The 10,412-nt window shown below is 41.0% G+C and overlaps 1 protein-coding gene across 1 annotated transcript in view; it reads left to right on the top strand.

The window, feature by feature from the left end:
- The first annotated feature begins 3,893 nt into the window (after positions 1-3,893).
- Positions 3,894-10,412, top strand: part of LOC136318244 (gamma-taxilin-like) — an 84,870-nt gene continuing 78,351 nt past the window's right edge. The window contains 1 exon segment of the mRNA XM_066250629.1: positions 3,894-3,974. The gene's annotated coding sequence lies outside the window, so the exon portion shown is untranslated.

The following is a 10,412-nucleotide window of genomic DNA, read 5'->3' as shown; positions in this document are numbered from 1 at the left end:
TGAACCGGCAACCTCAGCATTTCCAGGTTGATGCTTTACCCACTGCGCCACCACACGTCAGGCCAAAAACAATAAAATCTTTAGAAAAAAAATAACCATAAATTAAGCCAGTATTGGGCAATGATTTCTAAAATATGACATCAAAAGTGCACATGCAAAATTAAATTAATTGCATTTTATCAACATGAAAAACTTTTGTGGGGCAAAAGAAACCAGGAAGAAAGTAAAAAAGATAACTCACAGAATGGGAGAAGGTATTTGCAAATCATATCTGATATAAGTTTTGTATTCAGAATTTATTAAGTACTTATATCTCAATAATAAAAAACAGTCCATATTTAAAAAGGGCAGAAAATTTGAATAGACATACCCTCAAAAACTATATACAAATAGCTAATAAACATACAAAAAGGTAGAAAATATCATTAGGCATCATGAAAATATACATTAAAACTATAATACGCCACTTACACCCACTACACTAGCTGTAATCAAAAGAATGTAGAGTAAAATAGTATTGGTGACGATGTGGAGAAATTGGAATCCTTTTATGTTGCTAGTGGGCATACAAAGTTACATAGAGCTGTATAAAATACCTGTAAGCTCCTCAGTTAAAAAGAATTATCATGTGATCCCAACAATTTCACTCTTAGGTATATACTCAAATATTTTTGGAAATAATGTTTTTGGTTGCACTTTTTACAGAAGCAAAATATGAAAACAATCCAACTGTTCAACAGATCAAAAGATAAGGACAGCCCTGGCTGGTTGGCTCAGTGGTGGAGCGTCGGCCTGGCGTGCAGAAGTCCCGGGTTTGATTCCCGGCCAGGGCACACAGGAGAAGCGCCCATCTGCTTCTCCACCCTCCCCCTCTCCTTCCTCTCTGTCTCTCTCTTCCCCTCCCGCAGCGAGGCTCCAGTGGAGCAAAGATGGCCCGGGCGCTGGGGATGGCTCCTTGGCCTCTGCCCCCTGGTGGGCAGAGCGTCGCCCCCTGGTGGGCGTGCCAGGTGGATCCCGGTGGGGCGCATGCGGGAGTCTGTCTGTCTCTCTTCGTTTCTAGCTTCGGAAAAATACAAAAAAAAAAAATGATAAGGAGAATGTAGGAAATCCAATAAATGGAGTTTTTTGGAGCCATAAAAAGAAATGAAGAATTGATAGCTGGTACAATCTTGAAATCATTGTAGTAAGTGGAAAAAAAAAACACATATAAGGTCACATAGCATGTAAATTCATAAAGAGTGAAGGAGATAGATAACTGCCAATCACTGGGATGAAAAGGAATGTGAAGTAAGTATTTTGAGAGGAGGATGATGAAAATGTTTTGAAATTATGTAGTAATGATGGTTTCTTAAAACTGCAGTAATAATTACTTAAATATACAAATCTAAGTGGTGATTTTCCCTCTTCTTTCTTTAAATTTATTTGTGTGATATTGGTTAATCAAATTATGTGGGTTGTAAGGGTAAACATCTATGATACAGTATTGCATTCTGTGTTTATGACATAAAGTCATGTCCTCTATCACCATCTATTTGACTCCCGTTACTCTTTATCCCCACTGCCCTTCCTTCTGGTAACCAAACTTACTGTGGTCCGTGTGAGGCTTTTTTTGGTTTTGTGTTTATTCTTTTGTTGCTTTTAAATGCCACATGAGTAAAATTACAGTTTTTGACTTTTATTTTCTGATTTCTACTATTCACAAAAATTAGGGGATATTTCAAAATGAATATGAAGTGATACAAAATGAAGCATTTGATATTATTTTATTAAACAATATCAGAAAAGCAAAGGATAAGTCAAAGTTATTTGATTATGCAAATGAGATGCAAAACCAACTTTTATTTCATTGGTGAAAATGCACTATACAAAAGGCTGAAAGTACTGGAGTGTCTGCACGTTCCCTAACCCCCTAATTTTTGTGAGCAGTGTATTTCACTCAGTATGATTTTCTCAAGTTGTATACAAATTGTCACAAATGGCAGTATTTCATTTATTCTTGTGTCTGGCTAGTATTCCATAATGTATGTACCACATCTTTTTTATCCAATCATCAATCAGAGAACACTTTGGTTATGTCTAGGTCTAGACCACCACAAATAATCAGAGGGATGCATAAATCTTTGCAAATGAATATTTTCAGATTTTTCAGGTTGATGCCAGATGAGGGGTTGCTGGTCATATAACATTATTAATTTTTTGTGGAGCCTCTATACTGTTTTCCATAGGGGTTGTACCAGTTTACATTTCCAACAGTAGTGGATGAGGGTTCCTTTTTCTCCACAACCTCACCAATACTTGTTATTCCTGGCTTGTTAATGATAACCATCATTACAGGTATGCTTTCTAGTTAGTTTTGTATCCATTTCTCTCTAGCTGGTAGAAAAGTTGAGCATGTTTTCATATATCTGCTTTTGTATATCTTTTTGGGAGAAGTATATGTTTTGGTCCTCTCCCCATTTTCAAATTACTTTTCTTTCTTTCTTTTTTTTTATAGTGTGTGGTGCTGAGTGTATGAGTTCATTATTTATTTTGGATAGTCCCCTTGTAGCTTCTCTTTTCAAATATTTTGTCCCATTTAGTTGTTTGCATCGTTTCGTTGATTGTTTCTTTTGCTGCACAGAACTTTTAATTCACATAGTACCACTTATTTATTTTTGCTTTTATTTCTCTTGCGTTTGTTGTCAAGTTTATAAAATTCTCTGTTGGACCAAGATTTATAGTTTTAGTACCTATGTTTTCTTGCATATAATATATTGTCTCAGGTCTTATAGTTAGGGCTTTAATCTGTTTCAAGTTAATTTTTGTTTATGGGGCAAATAGTATTCTAGTTTTATTCTTTTGCTTGTGCCTTTCCAATTTTACCAGAATCAGATGGTGCATTTTACGGAATGTATTATTTAGGAAAAAATGGGAGGGGCCATAATTTTTGGAACTCGACTGGATTAAATGTAAATAAGTATTTTTCAGAACTCTATCTGTAACAATAACATAACAAATTTTGTAGGCAAGTTTATTACAAACCTAAGAAAAAGATAGATGGTGGAGATAGTAAGACTGTAAGTACTAAGCCTTAAGCAGTTGCGGAGCACTATGCTTGAATGACGGAGAGGTAGCTCAGCCGCAAAGATCTCATGTGCAGCCTTCCACTGTAATTCCAGACGCGCAAATAATATAGTAAATTCTGGTGGAGTGACAGGGCTCTGGGCAGGTGTCGTAGATTGATCCTCAAATTCTAAAATCCAATACCAATTTTTGCGAAGTGCATTTGTCCTAAATAATTTCTGGCTGAGTCCAACCCCAACAGATACACAACCTTCTGATTATTGCCACGTGACCCTGCTGCGTTGTCTTCCCAAACACTAAAATACTTGTATGCTACCTTTAACTACTGGTACACACCCTCCTTAAAAACTACAAGTCCCAGACGGCTGCACGCGAAATAGTATACTGCCTCTTTTTCAGAACGCCGAATCGTACTCTAAATCCGATTCTGGATTTGGAGTCATCCTCGCGCAGTTTACTAGAACTGGAAATCCTTTCGACAATATTTACCGCTGTAGGCGCAGACTCGTCAACTTCCGGTTTGCCCTTTGGCGAAGAACTCCAGCAGAGCCTCCATTGCCCCCAATTCCTCTCTCTGAGCCCCTTCCAGTGCCAACCTTCTCCGGTCACGTGGAAAGTTTCTCGTGCACTCATTGGCCGTTGGAATTCGGAAGATAGTAGCTCCGCCAGCCCCAGGGCTGCTTTCGTCACGTCTTCGCGACACAGATAAATGACGGGGAGTGGCTATGAGGCGGAGGTTCTGAGACTCCTAAGCTGGAAAGGGCCGAACAACTACGGAGCCGGTTGCAGGTCAGTTCTGATTGCCCCTGGGCGTCGCGGTTGTAGCGCCAACCGGATTGCCTGTAACTAACCTTAGTAGCGGGACAGACTCTCGCCTTTTTTTCTCTCCAGGGTGAGGGCAACGAAAACAGGTATGTGAGAGGCTGGATCTGAATACATGGATTGGAGCGGCCTGTTCAGATTTTGTAGCTCTCAGCTGAATAATGAGAAACTCAGAGTGCAGTCAGTACTGAGGGGTACAGGGAACGAAGCGGGGGCTTGCCAGCTCCGATACCACGTGCGTCCAGTGCCACTGGTTCAGTGCAGGGCCGGTAATCGGGAGTCGAGGTTTCTGACCCACGCTATCCTGGTGCTTCCCTTGGTGGGCGCTTCTGTTGGCTGTCTGAATTGCACAACCGTAAGCGTCCAGGTTTGGACTAGCGTACAGTAATATGTTCAGAAGGGTGAGCGCAGGCAGCGAACGCGAGGTTGTTGCGTAGTTAATGGCGCTGGACGTGGGGCTGCGCCCCTGTCTGTTGGTTGGCTTATTTTGGTCTTTTTCTCTCCGCCACAGGGAGAATTGTTAGGGCACCGATTTGGCGCTGATAGTCATTTGTTTCCCGGAATTTCGGCTCTTGGAATCCACATAGGGAGTGATCTCGAAGAACGTCAGTCCCAAAAAATTGGTTAGCATCACCATCTTTGTAATAACTTGTCTTTCTAGTTCACCCTTTTATTTGTTTTTCTTTTTAGGCCTTCCTGTCTCCCGTATTCTTTTCCTTTGGGCTGTGCTTGAACTTACCTCCACCTGGCCTTTGATGCTTCAGTCTGAGGAACACTCTGGAACGTTCTGCTTGTCTTTACCTACCGCTAGTTCTGTTTGTTCTAGAATCACTGCTTACATTTCTGAAAAGGTCGCGCACGCCTGGGCCCTTGGAATCCGGCTTTGGAGTGGCAAATGACAGGGAAAGGGCCTTTTATTTGAAAGTTCACTCCTCTATGAAATTGTAAAATAATACTTTTCTCACATTTAATAGACTCCAAAAGGTCTAGCTTACAACTGAGCAAAGTGTCAGGAATTAGGTTTGCGGGGCCTGTAAGATACTTTCATGTGTCTCAGTGTGAAGATGTTATTACACAGCTCCCTCTTCCTCCACCCAAATGAAAGAAGTTGTGGATGTAATATACTATAGGCAGCTATTTTCAACCTTTTTCATCTCATGGTAGATAAACTAATTACTAAGATTCTGCAGCACACCCCAAAATATATATTTCCTGATGTAACAAAAATGTGTATAATTTTGATTCATTCTTGTCCAGACTTTTGTAGCATTGTCTTGTCATTTCTTTATTTGACAATCTAAGGAAAAAGAGTCTATGCCCTTGTATTGCATGCTGTAAAAGTTCTGTAGCACATCTAGGGAATACAAATCTAGGGAATACAAATTGTCAGTTTGGGTGAGGGTTATTTTGTAGGTTCTTTCCCAAGGGACAGCTCTGATTTAAGGAGAATGAAAAGCAAAACAAAACACTGCGATTTAGGACATACATAAATTCCTGTCTATACTGATTGATATGAGGTTAGAAAGTTGTTGAATTAGCAGCACAGTTTAATCAATTGGCACTTTAACCTTTTCTGCTTAATAGCTGAATGAGTAAAATCTACTTGAGTTTCTGTTGTCTCATTTTATATACTCACCTTTACTTTTATGTTTCCTATCTTCTCATGCTTTTTTGGACATCTTTCTACTTTTGGTTTCATCATGCATTTAACATATCATAGCATGAGATTGGAATACTTGCCTTTTACTCTGAATTTTCACTGAAAACAATTGAATGATACCTAAAAATCTCTTTCAGGTTAGGTATTTTATGGTGATAAACTAATTTTGAAAATTTCTTTTGGATTACTAACTTGAAAAGATATTTAATTCTAAGCTAACCTCTGTTCTTTTTTAGGAAGCAGAAAATTTGTAAATTGTTTATACATTTGCATAAAAACACTATAATTTTAAAAATATTGAGTAAATTAGGGAAAAAGTTATTCATCATTCTTAGTCAAGGAGATGGGCTATATTGGGTTCTATTATTTTAGACCAGTTTTTTTCATTTTTGCTTCTATATTTTGAGTTGTTAGGTGTGGATGAATTTATAGTTATGTATTTTTCATGCACTGTTCACTTTATCAGTGTTTAATGCCTCTGTCTCATAATAGTTTTTACTTTTGGCTTTAGGAACTTTGTCAATTTTAGGATTTGTACCCTACCTTTATATTGCTTAAAATTTTATGGAGTAACCTACCATTTTGGATTGTCTAATTGTGTTCTTATATCTAAAGTGATTCTCTTGTAGCTAACATGGCTGGATTATGTTTTTTAAAAATTTGTCATTCTTTACTTTTGGCTTGTAGAGTTTATTCCATTTACATTTGAAGGAATTACTGCAAAAGGATTTACTTCTGCCACTTAGCTTTTTTTTTTTTTCTATTTATCTGTAATTATTTATTTTTACGTATTTTTCTGAAGTGAGAGGCAGGAGGCAGAGTGACAGACTCTGGCATGTGCCTGACCAGGATCCACCCAGCAAGCCCACTAGGGGGTGATGCTCTGCCCATCTAGGGTGTTGCTCCCTTGCAACTGGAACCATTCTAGTGCCTGAGGTAGAGGCCATGGAGCCATTCTCAGTGCCTGGGCCAGCTTTGCTCCCATGGAGCTTTGCCTGCAGGAGTGGAAGAGGGAGATAAAAAAGAGGTGGGGAAGGGTGGAGAAGCAGATGGGCACTTCTGTGTGCCCTGGCCAGGAATCAAACCCTGGACTTCCACACGCCAGGCTGATGCTCTACTGCTGAGCCAACCGGCCAGGGCCCAAGTTATTTTAATTTTCTAAATAAACATTATACAGTGTAGTGTTAACATATATAAAATTGTCTGGGTAAGTAGGACAAATGAAAAATATTTGATTTTTTTTTTATAAATAAATATTTTAATGGGGTGACATCAATAAATAAGGGTACATATATTCAAAGAAAACATTTCCAGGTTATCTTGTCATTTAGTTCTGTTGCATACCCATCACCCAAAGAGAGATCGTCCTCTGTCACCCTCTATCCAGTTTTCTTTGTACCCCTCCCCCTCCCCCTCTCCCTCCTCCCCTCCCCCCACCCCCCGTAACCACCCCACTCCTGTCCCTGTCTCTTAGTCTCGTTTTTATGTCCCACCAATGTATGGAATCCTGCAGTTCTTGTTTTTTTCTGATTCACTTATTTCACTCTGCATACTGTTATCAAGATTCCACCATTCTGCTGTAAGTGATCCGATGTCATCATTTTTTCTAGCTGAATAGTATACCATGGTGTATATGTGCCCCATCTTCTTTATCCAGTTTTCTATTTTTTTTACAGTGATTAAAAGCCTTTAAGCAAACTCTTGGCCAATACAGCAAGAATCCATAAAAGAGTAGTGTCCTTAACATGTTCACCAAGTCCAAGTTGGCCCCATCACCATGCTAAATTCCTGAAAAATGCAACCCAACCACAGTTCAGTCTGTTAGGAGCTGTCACAGGGAGCAGGAGTCCAGGAAAAGTTCACATCCAGGAAAAGTCCTCATGGCACTGGAATTGTTGTCACCATTCTATACTTTGCAGCTCATGTCCAAGTCCCAATGACCGCTGCTTCTAGCTGGTAATGATTCAGCTGGTAATGGAAAAGCCATTTGCAGCATGCGCGGATATGGAGCTTCTCCCATGTTCTCTGCCTGGAGCGATGAGACCAGGTTGCCTTTCCCTGGAGCTCTGCAACTGTGGCATGGTAAAGAGAACCTTGGGATACACTAAGCTGGGTGGCAAAGGTAGATTCATAATAGAAGTTGGCAAAAGGGGGAAAGAGAGCTCTAAATTAGGAGTAGGTCCCAGCCTGAAAAGTGAGTGGGGCATTGAGGTAGGAGGGATAAAGGAAACACTATATATTAAGCAAAGCAGCAGAACATAGGACTATCAACACCCACAACAGAGATCTTTGAGGGAAGAAGAAAAACCCTGACTATTCAGGCAAAACATAGTTAAGTGGCCCTTGTGCAAATGAGATCAGTTTACCTGCTTCTTGGAAGAAATACCCTAGGCTCGTCCACAGTGTCGTAGATGGGGCCGACAGCCCTGGGCACCTTCAGCCTTCAGTAGCAAACCCCAGCATTCTGGGCAAGGTTAGGTCATAGGTGGCTGGAGCAGGGCTGGAAGAGACTGAACCCTCCCTTAGAGGAGCGAGGGGGAAGTCTACCTTCCAGTATCCCTGTTTCCTCACAGCAGAGGCATGTAAGCCTGGCAGGCTTTAGCTCCATGACCTTCCTTTCCACTATTGAAGCAGGACCCAGATGGCATCCTATGAGACCCCTTTGGGGCGTGGGAGCCTTTAAGGGTGTATCCTAAAAGCTGGTAATTCCCCTGATCTCTATTGTGCTTTTTCTGCCTCTTGGTATCTTAAAAGCCGTGCTCAGAAGATCTCACTGAGGAGTTTGAGGATCCCCATCTGCCTATATAAATCTTTTCCATGTATCTGGAGCTATTTGGAAAAAGACAAAACAGTGTTATCAGCTGGATTTAATAAAGAAGGTAGTAGTTTGCAGGCGAAAAAGATTTGGTGTCTCCTGTTTTTCAGCATTCAAAAGAAATGTAAATTTTTATTTTATTTTATTTTTTTTTTAAGTAAGAAGCATGATATGGTAGACCCGTAGGAGTTCCAGGATATGACTACCCCCTTTTAAATTTTTTTCTTTTTTAAATTGACCTTAAAAATTTGCTGAGTACACTTTAATAATACCTTAACTTTAAAGATTGTAAGCTGCCGCAGACCAGCGCAGCTTCCAAATAACGGTGCGGAATTAAGGAAACACACTTTGTCAGAACAAAACCGATGGGACCGGGAGGACTCCTCAAACTGCCTGGCAGCATCCGAGTGCCTCACAGCCTCAGTTCGCTTTATTATATGGACCTATGCAAATCAAGGACCCTGATACAAAGTTGCACATCAAAGGCTAAGACAGGAACTCTCCCAAGGCAAAAACAGGATACATTAGTGAAATTTAGAAACATCTGAAACAAACAGAGTCAGAGGAAGGGTATGTATATTGCTTCCTGCAACCCAAGGAAGGAAGTGGAGTGGGTGCAAACACAGAGCATCAAAGCCAAATATGGAGATGGAGGGGGTAGAACTTAAGCCCCCTGCCAAGCCTTGAATCTATAATGGCTTTTTGCCATTACCGGTCCACAACAGTAAGCATGACAAAATACAGTAAATGCTTTTGCTCCATATGCAGGAGCATTTTCAGTTTAGCCAGTTTAGGAAATCCAATAATAGAACAATGCATACAGACCATGAGCTATAGCATGCTTAGCAGCCTCTCCTGTTCTGACAGAGGTTACTATGGATCTGGAATATGTATCCACTGTAATGTGGACATACGACTGTTTGCCAAATGAAGGTATATGAGTAACATCCATCTGCCAAAGTTGTCCTGGTAGGGGTCTTTGAGGGTTAACTCCAAATGAAGGGGCAGTATAGGACCCCTTGGACAGGATTTCCCAATCTGCCGTGCTGCTTCCCGAGAAAGTTGAAACTGTTTACACCAGGCTGCAACATTCTGGTGATGAATAATAGTATGAGACTGACTTGCTTGGTCTGTCACGGTTACTCCATATACTTTTCTTTTGGGTAGCTTGATCAACAAGGGCATTCCTAGGCCCTGGCCGGCTGGCTCATGGTAGAGCATTGGCCTGGTGTGCAGGATTTCCGGGTTCGATTTCCAGTCAGGGCACACAGAAGAAGCGCCCATCTACTTCTCCACCCCTCCCCCTCTCCTTCCTCTCTGTCTCTCTCTTCCCCTCCTGCAGCCAAGGCTCCACCAGAGCAAAGCCACCCCGGGCACTAAGGATGGCCCCATGGCCTCTGCCTCAGGTGCTAGAATGGCTTTGGTTGCAACAGAGCAACACCCCAGATGAGCAGAGCATTCCCCCCCAGTAGGCATGCCAGGCAGATCCCGGTCAGGCGCATGCGGGAGTCTGTCTGACTGCCTCCCCATTTCCATCTTCAGAAAAATACAAAAAATAAATAAATAAAAGAAAAAATACAACCAAAAAAGAGAAGAAAAAAAAAAGGGCATGGAGTGAGCTTGAGTATGACCTATGAAACATGGAGCTCTATGTTGACGTATAAGTCTTTGAAGAAGGAGGAACTGCTGAAATAGTTCATCAGCATTTGTCCCTAAGACAGCAGTCTTTATAGTGGAAACACCATAAGTAAATATTTGCTGTCTGTCTATAGATTAAAAGGGGAATATGGCAAATGCTGAAAAGCCATGATCTTTGTGCCCCTTTCCTCCTCCAACCTCCTCCCTCTCCTCCCCCCACCCTGTAACCCCACACTGTTGTCCATGTTTCTGAGTCTCATCTTTATGTCCCACCTATGTATGGAATCATATAGTTCTTAGTTTTTTCTGATTTACTTCTTTCACTCAGTATAATGTTATCAAGGCCCATCCATGTTGTTGTGAAAGATCCTATGTCATCATTTCTTATGGCTGAGTAGTATTCCATAGTATATA

The sequence above is a fragment of the Saccopteryx bilineata genome, unplaced genomic scaffold, assembly GCF_036850765.1.
Source record: "Saccopteryx bilineata isolate mSacBil1 unplaced genomic scaffold, mSacBil1_pri_phased_curated manual_scaffold_21, whole genome shotgun sequence".
Lineage (NCBI taxonomy): Eukaryota > Metazoa > Chordata > Mammalia > Chiroptera > Emballonuridae > Saccopteryx > Saccopteryx bilineata.
This window is presented reverse-complemented; position numbering and strand designations above follow the sequence as displayed.